Below are 15295 nucleotides of genomic sequence, written 5' to 3' on the forward strand. Positions count from 1 at the left end.
TCTGATTCAAAAAAGAGGTTTAGGGATTTCCTTCAACCTCAGAATAGGCCTTTGGCTATACATCCTGTACTAGACATTGTTGATGTGTTCTCGTTTGGCCCCTGAATCCTTGCCTCCTGCTCCTAGTAAGCCTGACTGATACTACAGGGTTCCTGAGTCCCACAAGTTCCCTTTCAAAAGTCCTGTTGCAGATCCAGAGACTATCTCTCAGGGGCCCAAGGGCATTAAGGCTGCTGCTGCTAAAAATCCTACCCCTTCTGATAGACTTCAGGGCGCTGGATAGGGTAAAAAGGTTTATACTTCTGCAACCTTGGCAGTCAGCTTTAAACTGCTAATTTCATATGTTAAAATATCAACAACATATTATTGGACTGCTTAAACAGAAAATGATTCCTGATGTGGAAAATAAAGATTTACAGGGCTTAATGCATTCTGCTGGACAAGTTGGAAAGCATACTTTTGCAATGTGGTTTTGATTCTTAAGCAGCCTCTTGCAGGGCTGCTGTTACTGGGTCTGTGCTTAGAAGGCATGCAAAATTGTTGGATGCTCCTTTAAATCAGGACCGCCTGTTTGGTAACAAGGCTGAAGAAGTTCTTAAAAAGATGGAAGATAAAGCTAAATCTATGCAAACTGTTAAAAGATTTTTTACAAGTGCAGCCTCTGAGATTTAGTAGGCACTGGCCTACTAAGAATTGGTCCTTTCCAGTCCCTTCCAGGTCTTCTCAAGCCAAACCCAGACACTGCAAACCCCCCAGGTTTCAGTCCCAGGGGACTCTCAGAACTAAGCAGTGGGGGGCCTCCACTTCCAAATCTGTAAATAACCAGACACCCCCTGTGGTAAACAGTCTCTGACTTCCTTTTAAAATTCCTCAGCACTTGTCTTTTGTCCCCCCCTTTGGGGGGAAAGATTGCTCCTCATGCAAAGAACTGGGAACTCGTAACCCAGGACAAATGGGTTTTAAGTATAGTGTCCCAGGCATACAGATTTCATTTCCACACGTTGCCAACACCAAATGGGTAGCCAGACCTGCCCCCAAATCAGTGGGCAGAGGCTCAAAAACAAGTACTTTCCCCTCAAGTGTGGGAGTTATTCAACTGGTACCAGAAAAGGGACATGGTTTCTACTCTAGACTTACAAATCATAGCGTCCAATCCTGGGTCTACAGAAAAGACAAATCATGGCGTCCAATCCTGGACCTGTCTACTGTAAACACCTTTCTGGAGATTCCAGAATTAAAGATGCTGACTCTTACTTCATATGCTAGGCAAAGATGCCTGGTTGGCAAAAGTAGATTTGAAAGAAGCATACATGCACATCCCTTCGGCTTGTCTACTGTGCCCAGGGTATTCACAAAGTGCCTTGCTCCAGTTATTGCATTTTGCAGGCAAGTATTCAGATATACCCATACCTGGATGATTGTCTAATTCAGGCAGAGAACCAAGGCATACTTCATCTGGCGTTTGTAAAAAGGGTTCTAACTTGTTTGGGGTACACCACAAACGAAAAGAAATCACAACTGGTACCTTGTCAACAAATTACATTCCTGGGTGCAAGCTTGAATACAACTGCCCAGATGGCTTGCCTCATGCCAGAGAAGCAAATTCATTTGGTACCCTACTTCAAACAAATGGCCACAAAACCCTGCTTATCTGTAAGACAAATACTGCAAGCCTTGGGGTTCATGGCCTCCAGCATTCTTCTAATTCCATATGCAAGACTGCATATGAGGAAACTGCAGTGGTATCTAAAAAGTCTATGGAGTCAACATTCTCACAGCCTGGAAACAATGATTTTTATCATACCTTGCCTACTCCTGGAGTTCCTCTGGTGGGCAGAGGCCTGCCACCAAAACAAGGGACTACCATTCATGCTACCCCCTGCCGCCCAAACCCTAACTACAGATGCATCAGACTATGCATGGGTGGCTCACCTGGCAGGGAAGTGCATTCAGGGCAAATGGAACCCAAATCAAATGCACCTACATATCAGTCAATCAAAGAAATGTTAGCTGTACAGAATGCTCTGACAGCCTTCAAGGACTGCATTCTTCCAGGAAAAGTAATGGTAAAGACTGACAACACCATGGTTATGTGGTACGTAAGCAGGGGGTACACATTCCTACCCATTATGCAGACTAGCCATGGCATTGTGGAACACAGCCTTGAGCTACCAAAGTGCGCCTACAAGCTCGGTTCCTGCCAGGAAAATTGAATACACTGGCAGACTGACTAAGCAGAAACCTCATGGACCCACACGAGTGGAAACTGTAAACAAGGATTTTCAACATGTTGACAAGTGAATGGGGGAGCCCAGAAATAGATCTATGTGCCTCCCCCCCCCAGAACTACCAGTTGAACAAGTTTTGCACAAGGGCTCCCCACAAACAAGCCTGGAAAGTGGATGCTCTGTCCTTCAGCTGGAAAAACCCATCAGTCTACGCCTCCCCACCCCCCACACTGCCTCTGCTCTCCAAAGTTCTACTAAAAGTCAAACGGGCAAACCAAGGATGATCTTCATTGCTCCAGACTGGCCGCGCCTACACTGATAACCCCTTCCTGCGCAGTGTCGCAGTTATCCCCATGGCACCTGCCTCAGACCCCTTCCAACCAAATTCTGCACCCTCAGCTTTGAACATAGAACCTTGCAGCCTTGGCTTATCACTTAATTCACCTTTTATCATCCCTCTGCAAACCTGTGATGGATGTCCTCTTGGAGGCAAGGAGACCTAGTACTAGAAAATCTTATGGTGAAAAATGGAAAAGATTCTGTGGTTCACTCTCAAGGGATGAGCACAGTAGCGCCCAATTTACCTCGGATTTTGCAATAGATGCTTCACAAGGGCCTGTCCTTTTCTTCCATTAAAATCCACGCCTTAGCCATTTCAGTTCATTATAACACGGAACCGCCCCTCTTCTCTCATCCTCTGCTCAAGCAGTACCTCAGAGGGGCCAAAAACATGGGACCACCCAGGAAAGCTCCAACCCCTGCTTGGGACTTTAACTTTGTATTGGAGAAACTCACTCTACCTCCTTTCGAGCCACCTGCCACTGCAGACTTAAAATGTCTTTCTTGGAAAACAGCTTTCTTTTTAGCAATTACTTCAGCTAGAAGGATATTTGAATTACTGGCTCTTATGGCAGTGGAGCCTTTAATCATCTTTCATGTGGACAGTCTGTCACACGGGACCAATCCATCCTTCATGCCCAAGGTGGTATCGAGTGTGGGTCTTGATCAGTCCATTCATTTGCCAACCTTCTTTCCCAATCCACAGAACAAAGGGGAACGGTTTCTGCATTCCTTGGATGTGCACAGACATTTTACTTGGACAGGACTAAAACACTAAGAAAATGTGAACAACTGGTAGCATTTGCTGCAGGGGCAGACGGGAAGGCTATTTTGAAACAAACAATTTCTAAATGGATAAGTCCATTGCATTCATTTCTGCTGTAAGCTCCAGGGAAAACCTATCCCCCAGGGGATCAGATCTCACTCCACCAGGGCTGCATCTACTTCTGCAGCCTTTCTCAGAGATGTTCCTACCAGTGACATCCCAGAAGCTGCTACTTGGAGTTCTGTACATACTTTCACCAAGCATTATCATTTGCCAATTTTCTCTAAATCCAGTGCTGGCTTTGCCACTGCTGTCTTGCAGGGCCTTATTGCTGGTCCTAATGCTATACAAACTCCTCCCAATCATAGCTTTTGGAATCTACCCAAATGTAATGACAACAACAGTGAAACACGAAGAACATAGTACAGTTGTGTACACTTGCCATAAATGTAGATGTTTAGAGTGTATTCACTGCTGCAGTCCTCGCTACCTCCATAAAGCCCCCTGACGACTTTTGGCTGTGCCTCTACTTTTCTTTTGCTATGCTTAAAAACCTTTCTGGTGTATTTGTTTTTTTTTGTTGGAGGTATATATTGTACTTTTATATTTAATTGCTTCCCATTGGGGGGGGGCACCTGAAATTTGGGGCAAGAAAAACTGATGTGATGGCTTCTGCTGCATGTTTTATACCCCTGACGTCATGGAAGAAGGGACAGCAACCGACGCAGGACCCAAGACTTTGTTAATTAGGCTGACTGAGAGCAACCTGCAAGCGGATTACCCAAATGTAATGACTACAGCAGTGAATACATTTGAATATCTACATTTATGGTAAGTGTACACAACTGTACTTTTTCCTCCTGTTTATAGCCTTGTACCTACCCTGGGGCCTATATAAGCCTAGACAAAAAAGTTCCCTGGCTTTTGCCACCCAAGGAAGTTCTTTTCCTGCACCCCTGTCTAGCAGAGCCACCGAAGTGATCCCTGGGGTAAATTTAAGAAAAATCGACAACTGGATGGGAAATAGGAAAGACTGCTAATTAGAAGCTTTGCTTAACATGAATGCGTAGTCTGTTCCAGAAGATGGGGAAGTCTCTGCGGCAGGAATCTCTCCCTCCAGCATGTTCCATTTTATTAAGGTGGCAAGGTTTAGGTCCTTGGAGCATGTGGCTCAGAGGGATTGGGGTTTCTTTGTGTAGCATGGCCAACAGATCTGGGTTTGGCATGGCTTTGTATGTTGGGCAAAGGTCGCCTCTGAGTAGGCGATAAGCGAATGAGTAGAGCTGGAGTTTTTTGAGAGACTGCATGTGGCATCTGTTTTGAGACCAGTAATAATCTTAGTGAGACATTTCTGTGGCCTTTTCTAGTTGTACATGTCTTGCGAGGTACATGCCAAATGGGACGTTGTACCCCTTAATGGGTCTGATGAGGGATGAGTAGAGGGGAACAGTGACTTTTTTTATTTTCCTGGAGGTGAACCCCTTTATGATGAGGTGTGCCATGTAGAAGGATTTCCTGACTACTGTGGTGATGTGTTTATCATTGAGAGACTACCTGTGTCCCAAAGTGTCTTATCACACTTTCGGTGTTTAGTAGGCTACCGCCTATGTGGTAGTTCATGGGTACAGCATTTTTCCCAAAGGGGATAATGCACTTCTTGGCATTGAGCTTGAGGCCATAACTTTACCAAGCATCAGTCTCAGTGAGGCTCCTCTGTAGAATGTCCATATAATTAGGCGCTTCTATTAAGGTACCTGCAGTCGTCTGTGAACTTCGTTAGCCTTAGCCTGGACTTCTGAGAAGTAGACGCCAAACAGGAGAGGACCCAGGACTGAGCCATGTGGTACTCAACTTGCGACTGGTCTGAAGTTGGATTTGGAGTCTGCTACTTTCACTGTGTGGCTTCTGTCACTGAACCAGTTAGCCACCCATCTTGTGACCTAGGAATTTATGCCCAGAATTTATCTACAGTTCCAGAGTGGGGGTACTGTCGAAAGCCTAGGCGAGGTCAAGATAGGCTGTGTGCACCGCCTTACCCTTGTCCACTGCTCTGGTGACTGCTTCAAAGAAGTAATCAGGTTTAGAAGTGGTGCCCTACCCTTTACAAACCCAAACTGAGTTGGGGTCCAGAGTTTGGAGGTTGTCTGTCCTTTATTATAAGCTCCAAGATGATACGTACCATAGCCTTGCAGGCCAGGCTCATTAGACTAATGGGATGGTGGTTCCCGAGGTCCGTGGTGGTGCACCTTCTTTGTGGAGTGGGATAAGTCGCTGTGCGCCATTCAGTAGAGACTACCTGAAGTGAGGCTATAGGTTCATAGCCTAGTACTTGCCTATCTGGCCAAGGGCATTTATAAGCCTAGCCAGAGTATGCTGGCTTTCACCACCCCCTTAAATTAGTTCCCTGTGCCTCTGTCCAGCTGAGCCACTGCAGTGATCCCCGGGATAAATTTTCTGTTTCCCATCCACCCATCAAGGCTTCTGTTGGAGTGCTAGTGAGGGGCTCTGCCTGATGTATATTGAAATTTTGTTCCAAAGCATGGGAAGTCTCTGGGTCAGGAATCTGTCCCTCCAGCACGTCTTATTTAACATTGTGCTAAGGTTTATATCCCTAGAGCGTGTGGCACGTGAGGAATTTTTTTTTTTTTTAGGTGGAATGTGGGGATTTTTGTTTAGGTGGAGTGTATCAATCAATTCTGGGTTGGACATGGCCTTGTATGTCAGGCATAGATCACCTTTGAATAAGCGGAATGCAACCAAGTACAGCTGGAGTTTCTTTAATCGTGCTGCATAGGTCATCTGAGACCAGTAATCCTCTTGGTGAGGTACTTCTGTGGTCTTTCCAGCAGTTTTGTAAGGTACATCCCAGATGGGGCGTTATTCTATAGTGGTTCTAATAAGTGATGAGTAAATGGGTACAATAACCTCCTTTCATCTGGATGCAAACCCTTTTGAGATTAAGTGGGCCACACAGGATTTTCTAACCACCTTGGCAATATGATTATCAAAGGAGAGATTATCATCTACTTAGGTCCCCAGATCCCTTATTACTTTTTCTGTATTTAGGGGACTACCACCTATGTGGTAGTTTGTGGGTACTTTGTTTTTTCCAACAGGGATGACTATGCACTTTTTGACATTCATCTTAAGGCCATGAGTTTGACACCAGGTATCGGTCTCAGTAAGACCTTTCAGGAGGGTGTCTCATCAGCCGGAGAATAAATTATGGCCCCTAGTTTGCAGTCTTTGAACTTGGGTCAGCAAAGTCGTCCTGTGCTTGCCTGTACCTCTGAGAAGTATATACCGAACAGGAGGGGTCCTGGGACTTAGCCCTGGGGGACGCCACTTGTTACCAGTTTAGTCTGACCTGGAGTCTGCAACTCTTCACCGTGTGGGTTCTGTCCATGAGACAATTTGCAACCTAGCTTCTTACTGAGGCTGACCAGGGAGTTCCTGCAATCAGGGGATTTTAAAAAGTTTCTTTTGTTGTATGGCAGGGGACCACCAAATTGGCTTCCTTAGTTTGGAGGCTAGCATCTTGGTTCTCTTGGGGATGGCACTACCCATGCACATGCACTCGTATGTGGTTATACAGTGCATTTGTATAGGATTCAGCAGTCGTACCGCATTTCCATTTGTATGGGTCTCATGAAGCTTGCCACTTCTCCGAAGCCAACTTCATGCTTAAGACTGTGGGTTCCTTTAATGTGGGGGTGGGATATTTGTCTAGGGTGATTAGCTTGTGGTTGGATCTGACCAGCGAGGAGTTGACCTCTGACGTGGAACATTGGTTGCCCATATTGGTAATGACCAGAATATTGCTGTCCGTGGTGGGGGTATGGACAAAGCTGATCAGGGCTTTGGAGTTATTGAATTCCAGAAGGCATTGAGCAAATTAGTTGGTACATAAATAGTTTTCCCAGTTGATGGTGGGGTAGTTGAAATCACCCATTAGTGTATTGGGCTGTGCCTTTAATATTACCCAGGATATCAAGAAATGTGGAGTGGGCATCCTGGGGCATGCAGGAGGGATCTGTAACGAGCTACAATCTGGATTGCAGTGTTGTCCAGTGTTGGTTGCACTTACGGATTCATTGTTGAGCAACTAGCCTGGAGGTGTGGGTAGCCTTAATGAATATGGACATGCCACCTCCTTTAATGTTTCGGTCCAGTTTAGGTGGCCAAAAGGTGTGGTATGAGTTATAGCCTGGTAGTGCAGGGGTGCTGTTTGGAGACTTGAACTAGGTCTCAGTTACTGCACAGATGTCTATTCTTTTTAAGGAGTGCCTCGAGTGGTGCATTTTTGAGGTTTAGACTTCTAGCATTGGGTGGGGTTATGCTCAGATTTTGCTTGCTTATACCTGCTATGGTGGTGAGTGTGTCGATGTTCTTCATCTCACATTGCTGCAGTCCTTACACTTGGGTAGTCCGCTGTCCTCGGTCGGCCCGAATATCAAAGTATAAGGCTGACGTCGGTCAAGGCGCATTTGACTGACATCAGGACGTCAGGGTACAAATGCGCATGACCGTCATATCCTCAGTCTTTTTTGCCGCATGGTCCGATGCAGAAGCAGCATTGCAAGTGCCGGTTGGCGTTCTGAGATTTTTCGATTTCGAAGTTTCAGACCGAGTTCAAAGTTGGCTAAGTACCCGTTGGGGAATATTTTAGTTTTTCTTGCCTCAGTGATTTACCGGATGTCAGAAAAAGTCAATAATTGCATTTCTTGTGGGAAACGGATACCGCATAGAGATTATCATACTTTGTGTATTCCTTGCTTAGGGCCTGAGCACGACGTTGTTGGCTGTCGCTCTTGTGCTAGATTTAATAAACGCACTATAAAGAGAAGGTTGGATTGTGCAAGGTTAGTCTTTGGGAAGCGGTGCAATTATAAAATGCCGTCGGATGCTCCAATGCCTGCTTCTTCGAAGAAGCGCAAGGACAAAGCAGTCTAGCCTAGGCTAGAAGAACCGTCTGTACCGGACGCCGGTTCTTTAGAGGTGTCTGTGGAGCCAGTGGCTCCACCGGAGGTTTCTTTGTGTTCCCAGGGTGAGACTTTATTATTGCAAGATGTGGCCTCCCAGGAGGCAAGTCAGGCTGAGGGGGCTTCTCAGGTTACTATACTCCCCTCCCTTCCTAGGGTGGCTAGGCCCTCTCCTTCTGTTTCAAAGGCTTCTCCCAGGGGCGGGCCAGGTTTAGCTTCAGTTGGTGTTACCCCTAGCTCTTCAGGAACTGTGCCCAAGAAGCATATGCTTAAAATGGCAGAAGATTTGATTACTTTGATTAGGGGTTCTATGCCCCCTCCTGATAAGAGACCTAGGATGGAGCCTGAGCTGGGGGATTTTGAGCGGGCTTCAGATGTATCAGAGTCTTCGGCTGAAGACTTGCAGGAGTACTCTCCTTATTCTGATTCTGATGTGGATGATTCTACTCCTTCTGCTTCTCCTCCTGAGGATTTTTCTTTTTCAGAAACTCTTCATTCCATGAGGGAGCATTTTAAGTGGGAAGGTCAAGACTTCTCTGATTCCAGGAAAAGGCTTAGGGAATTTTTGTTTTTACCCCAGCATAGGCCTTTGGCTATACCTCCTGTTTTGGATGTAGTGGAAGATGTTTTTTCAGAGGCTTCTCTTAATCCTGATTCTTTGCCTCCTGCTCCTGTTAAGCGGATAGGTATTACAGGGTGCCTGAAGCTCATAAGTATCTTTTTAGAGTCCTAGGGCAGACCCAGAAACTGTTAGCCAGGGGCCTAAAGGTGTTAAGGCTTCTGTTGTAAAGAATCCGGTTCCTGCAGACAGAGGCTAGGGCCTTGGATAGATGGGGAAAGAAAGTTTATACTTCTTCCACTCTTGCTATGAGGGCTTTGAATTGCCAGTTTCACATGTTGAAATACCAAAACTATCTCCTTTCACAATTGAAGTCTAAGGTTGATGCTCTGGCAGTAGGTATTGATTGTAAAGAGTTGCAAGATTTAGTACATGTTTCTGAACAGGTGGGTAAGCATTCTTTGCAATGTGGTTTTGATGCTGTACAGGCCTCGCCTAGGGTGGCTGCCACTGGGTCAGTTCTTCGCAGGCACGCCTGGCTAAGGGATCAAAATTTGTCTGAACATGTTAAAACAAGGATTTTAGATGCTCCTTTACAATCTGACGTGTTGTTTGGTCCTCCTGTTGAGGCAGTTTTAAAGAAAATGGAAGACAAGGCTAAGTCTATGCAGACTGTTAAAGATTTTTTGCAGGTCCAGCCTCCAAAGTTTAGTAGAAATTGGCCTACTAAGGGGTGGATGTATCCTTCTTATGATTCCCAGTCTAGGGGTAGATCTAGACGTGGTAGGGGCAGAGCTCAGGGCTCTTTCAGGCCTAGAACAGGGAGTTCTCCTGCACAGCCTTCAGGTGAGGGCAGGGGTCAGTCCTTTCGTAAACAGACCCAATGACCTACCTTTTCAGCTGCCAGAGCCTTCTCGTCTGGCAGCACCTTTGGGAGGAAGGTTGGCACTTTTCAAAGAAAATTGGAGTTTAATTACCCAAGACAGATGGGTATTGGATATCATACACCACGGTTACAGGTTTTATTTCCATACCTTGCCTCCTTTCAAAGGCATGCCAGACGTTCCTCCTCAACAAAGAATAGAGGCTCACAAGCAAGTTTCTCTGTTACTCCAAATAGGGGCCATACAGCCGGTCCCTATGCCAGAAGTGGGCCTAGGATTTTATTCTCGCCTGTTCCTAGTACCAAAGAAGGGGAACACGTGGAGACCAATTTTGGATTTATCTACCCTCAACACTTATCTGGACATTCCCAAGTTCAAAATGTTGACGTTACAGCAGCTTTTACTTCTGCTGGGCAAAGATCATTGGATGGTAACTTTGGATCTCAAGGAGGCTTACCTTCATGTTCCTATCAGACTAAGTTGCAGGAAGTATCTGCGTTTTCGAGCTGGGACTTCTCACTATCAGTTCTCTGCATTGCCCTTTGGCTTATCTACTGCCCAGAGTGTTCACGAAAGTTCTGGCTCCAGTGATAGCTTTCTTCAGGCTAAAAGGAATACAGATCTATCCTTATTTGGACGACTGCCTGATTCTGGCTCAAGGAAGGGAAGAGCTTCTTCATCATTTGGAATATGTGATAGCAGTGCTAATATGCCTGGGGTATTCTGTGAACGAAATAAAGTCCAGTCTAGTACCCTCTCAGGACATGTGCTTTCTGGGTGTGAGACTGAATACAGCATCCCAGATGGCCTTTTTAACCCCGGACAAACAAGAGAGTCTATCCCTTTACTTCCATCAGCTATCTCATCAGTCCGGGCTGACTGCAAGGACAGTCCTTCAAGCCTTAGGGTTCATGGCATCTTGTATTCTGGTGCTTCCCAATGCCAAACTGCATATGAGGAAGCTGCAATGGTATCTCAAAAATGTATGGACACAGCACTGCCAGGATCTAGACACTGTCATTCAAATAATACCTTGCATTCAAAAGGAATTTTTGTGGTGGGCTCAGGAATGTCACCTAAACAAGGGACTCTCTGTGACCCGGCCAGAGGCGAGTCAGATTTTAACGACAGATGCCTCAGACAAAGCTTGGGGAGCTCATCTAAATGGAAAGTGGATACAAGACAAGTGGCCTGCCAGACTACAACATCTACATATCAACCTGAAGGAGATGTTAGCAGTCCAGTTTGCATTAATAGCTTTCAAGGATTTACTTATTCCAGGGCAGGTGTTGATTCTTAACAGACAACACAACTGTCATGTGGTACATCAACAAGCAAGGGGGAACGCATTCTTATCCTCTATGCAGGCAAGCAATGATTTTGTGGGAGACTGCTCTCAGTTTACAGCTCAATCTTCAGGCAAGGTTTCTGCCAGGAGCACAGAACTCCTTAGCAGATGTGTTGAGCAGACTAATTATGGATCCCCACGAGTGGAAATTGGATCCTCATGTATTTCAGAAATTGACAGTGTCATGGGGAACTCCAGACATAGATCTGTTCGCTTCTCCACTAAACCATCAGCTGCCAAAGTTTTGCACAAAAAGGTTTCATCCCACAGCTTGGAAAGTGGATGCTCTTTCTTTCAATTGGAGAAATCTTCATGTGTATGCCTTTCCTCCTCTGCCTCTCCTCCCAAAGGTACTTCTAAAGGTCAGACAGGACAAGCCAAGGATGATTTTAATAGCTCCAGATTGGCCTCGACAGCACTGGTACCCATTACTGAGAAGTCTGGTACGGAAGCCTCCATGGCCTTTGCCTTCGATTCCACACCTGTTGTCACAGGAGGACAGCCATTTGTTGAATGTCAAACTTCACTCTCTTCACCTAACGGCCTGGCATATTCTGTTTTGAACCATAGAGGGTCTCAACTTCCACAACAAGTTTTGAATGTGATTTTGGAAGCTAGAAGGCCTAGTACAAGGAAAGTGTACGCAGATAAATGGAAGAGATTTTTATTTTGGAGTGCAGCAAAAGATTTTGATGTTTCTGAGCCTAATTTGAGTGTGGCTCTTCAATATCTTACTGAGTTACTGGGCAAAGGTTTGTCTTCTCTTCTATTAAGGTTCATGCTGCAGCAATTTCGGCTCACTATGATTGTGTCCCACCATTGTTTTCTCATCCTTTGTTCAAGCAATTTCTTAGAGAGGCAAAGAATATAAGACCCCCACGAAGAGTTCCTACTCCTGCTTGGGATCTCAATTTTGTGTTGGAGAAACTCACTCTACAACCTTTTGAGCCTGCAGCTACTTCTGAGTTGAAATATTTATCATGGAAGACTGCTATTTTGTTGGCAATTACCTCTGCAAGAAGGGTTTCTGAATTGCAGGCCCTTATGGCGGTTGAGCCTTTCTTGATTTTCCATAAGGATAGGGTATCATTACGTACTAATCCTTCCTTTATGCCTAAGGTGGTTTCTAGTGTGGCTTTAAACCAAACTATTCATTTGCCTACTTTTTATGCAAATCCCCAAAATAAAGGGGAAAAGATTTTGCACACTTTAGATGTACACAGGCAGTTGCGTTATTATTTGGACAGAACTAAAGGGTTCAGGCAGTCTCAGCAGTTGTTTGTTTCTTTTGCTTTGAGTTCTCAGGGCAAGCCTGTGTCAAAACAAACTATTTCTAAGTGGATTGGGTTTTGCATTGCTTTCTGTTATTCCCATCATGGCAAGGAGATTCCAGCTGGGATTAGGCCTCATTCCACTAGGGCTACTGCCACATCAACAGCTTTTTTGAGGGGAGTGGCAACCAAGGATATTTTGGAGGCAGCTACTTGGGGTTCAGTGCGTACTTTCTCTAGGCATTATCACCTGCCACTTTTGGCAGCTCCTGCTTCCTTGTAGTTAGCCATCCTCCCTTACCTCTGCTTTGGGATTCTACCCAAGTGTAAGGACTGCAGCAATGTGAGATGAAGAACATAGTACAGTTTTGTACCTACCATAAATGTAGATGTTCGAAGATCCACATTGCTGCAGTCCAGTTTACCCTCCCTCCTTCCCCTCTGCAGTTAGAGGTGGTTGTGTGGGTTGGGTTGTACATATTGTATATATTGTACATATAGTTAGTGCAAGGGTGGTTGGTTGGTTGTTTGCTGTCTCTTGGTTTTGACCTTTATTTTTAGGGTCTTCTGACATCTGGGGCAAGAAAAGACTGAGGATATGACGTCGGTCATGCGCATTTGTACCCTGACGTCCTGATGTCAGTCAAATGCGCCTTGACCGACGTCAGCCTTATACTTTGATATTCGGGCCGACTGAGGACAGCGGACTACCCAAGTGTAAGGACTGCAGCAATGTGGATCTTCGAACATCTACATTTATGGTAGGTACAAAACTGTACTTTTTGAAACTTGCCAAAAGAAGGCACTATAGGGGTGGCAAGAGCCTTAGTCAGTATCTGGAATCCCAGGGGTGATGGGTGCAGGTAATCTCTGGCAAAGCATCTAGGTCTGTCGATCATGTTGTCCCAAGTAGACAGACAGTGGATCCACTTACAATGATACCAGAAGCTTAGCCAGTTGTTGAAGTAGAGTATTTTGTTTTTGTATTATTATTATTCTGGGCGATGGCAGGATGCTACTCGGGGCTAGGGTCATACCTGCCTGGGCTACATGATCCAAGAGCTCCTCCATATGTCTCTTCATTTAGTCCAGAGAGGTACGTCTCTGGTCATTCACACCGACTTGGACAGTGAGAGTCATATTTGTACTTGTGGAACCTGAGTTTTTGCATATTGCAGATTCTGGCTGCAGCTGACAGTAACTTTCTCCTTGTTTAGCCTGGTGAGTGGGACATCAGTGTGCCTGACTATAGAGTCACCTATGACTAGTGTGTTGGGTACATTGTTTTGTCTTATGGGCTGAGGCTAAGTGGCACACTGATTTATTTATTTATTTATTTTTTTGTGGGCTGTCATTTGGGTAGTGGGGGTGGTGGTTGCTTACGTTTCAGCTTTGGCGGTATCTGGGTAGATTTTTAAGAACCTCTGCAAATATAGGTGTGTTTTGTGTTACTATGGGTTTTATCTTGTGTAGGTTTTGATGGACTACTCTGTGCTGCATGTATTTTACCTTCTCTTGACTGTCTAGTACAGTCTTTGTTGGAGAGAGCTTGGCGCTTGGCTTCCAGTTTGACTATACAAGTGTGTATCTCACAGTTTGTAGTGTTGGGGGTAGGAGGAGAGGGTTGTCTGAACGGTTGCTTCAGTAACCTTTAGGACACTACAACCAGCCATTGCTTCTGTAACTAAACGGCTTCCAAACTCTGTGGCTCCACCTTCACTGTGACTGCTAATTGGTTACCCATGTGGAGAGAGAGAGTGAAGATTTCTTCAGTGCTTTCTCGCCACCTGATGAAGCAGCAGCGGATAATCTTGCAGGAGCAGAAGCTTGCCTTCAGCTTTGCTTCTTGTGGATAGGTCTTCAGTGGGGAGCCCTTCCGCACAGAATATTGCCTTTAAAAAATTTAGCACATTTTCCCTTTGAAACCTAATGATCTTCCCAATATTAGAAGCTTCCTGTTAAGGACTGATGTATTTTTATCTCTTAAGCTAAATTGGGGGTAACTTTGTGAATAGTGCTGATTATGTAAACTACTTTGCTTAACGAAAACTTTAGATTTAAAAGTGCTTTATGCTGGTGGGGGCTATTAGAGGTATGCTTGTGTGTGTACCTTTTTTTTTTTTTTTTTTTTTTTTTTTTTTTAAGGTATTTGATGTTCTGCTTGTGCATTACTGTATAGAGACCAGGACCATGCTGCTTGTGAACATGTTTGGAAAACATTCCTTGACCAGCTATTTACCAGCAGTGCTAACTGCTTTCAAGGCAGTCCTTCTCCAGTTACAGCATGGATACTTTCCCAGCTGTTCCTTCTCCTGCCATGCTGGGGGGAGGTGGACAACTTGTTAGAGCCCTTAAAAACATCAACTGCGTCAGTCAATGCCTCAGCTGATGGTGAGGGAGTCTGCGGTGACAATTAGTTGTTGGACCACTTGCTCATCTTTATGGCTTCCTCTAGTATAGTTTGCTAGTCATAATACCTTCGTCAGACTAACTGGGGGGTTAGCCATGTTCTGTTTCATTGTCTGATCTGGGCATGAGAGAGCTATTTCTTGTCTGAGAGCGACACCTGCAGATGTTGCTTGGGGTAGCCAGAGAAAGAAACCTCCAGATGGCGTTTAAGGTACCTTCTCAGTCTTTTCATCCAAGCTTGTAAAAAAGAAAATACCTTTTTATCTGAAGACATGCTGTCCATAAATTGTAGAGTTGAGAATACAGTTAGAAGTGGTAACAGTAGTAAGGCTTATTTATTGATCCCCAATTAAAGTTAAAATGGGCAAACTCTGCAAGTCTGGCTTGTGTAGTGCTTGTTGCGTTGCTGTAATGTGATACAGCTGTACCTTTTACTTCTCTGTTTAGAGATGACTGCTTTAAACTTGCTAACAGATTTGTACAGTAGTTCGTTCTGAATATGTAAAATA

The 15295-nt window shown here is 45.0% G+C and overlaps 1 protein-coding gene across 1 annotated transcript in view; it reads left to right on the forward strand.

Moving 5' to 3' along the window:
• The window catches only part of CDV3 (CDV3 homolog), a 133432-nt gene that overhangs the window by 19501 nt on the left and 98636 nt on the right, over nucleotides 1-15295 (forward strand). The window lies entirely within an intron of this gene.

This window comes from Protopterus annectens, chromosome 3.part0 (genome assembly GCF_019279795.1).
Source record: "Protopterus annectens isolate FY-2018-M chromosome 3.part0, PAN1.0, whole genome shotgun sequence".
NCBI classification, from domain to species: Eukaryota; Metazoa; Chordata; order Ceratodontiformes; family Protopteridae; genus Protopterus; species Protopterus annectens.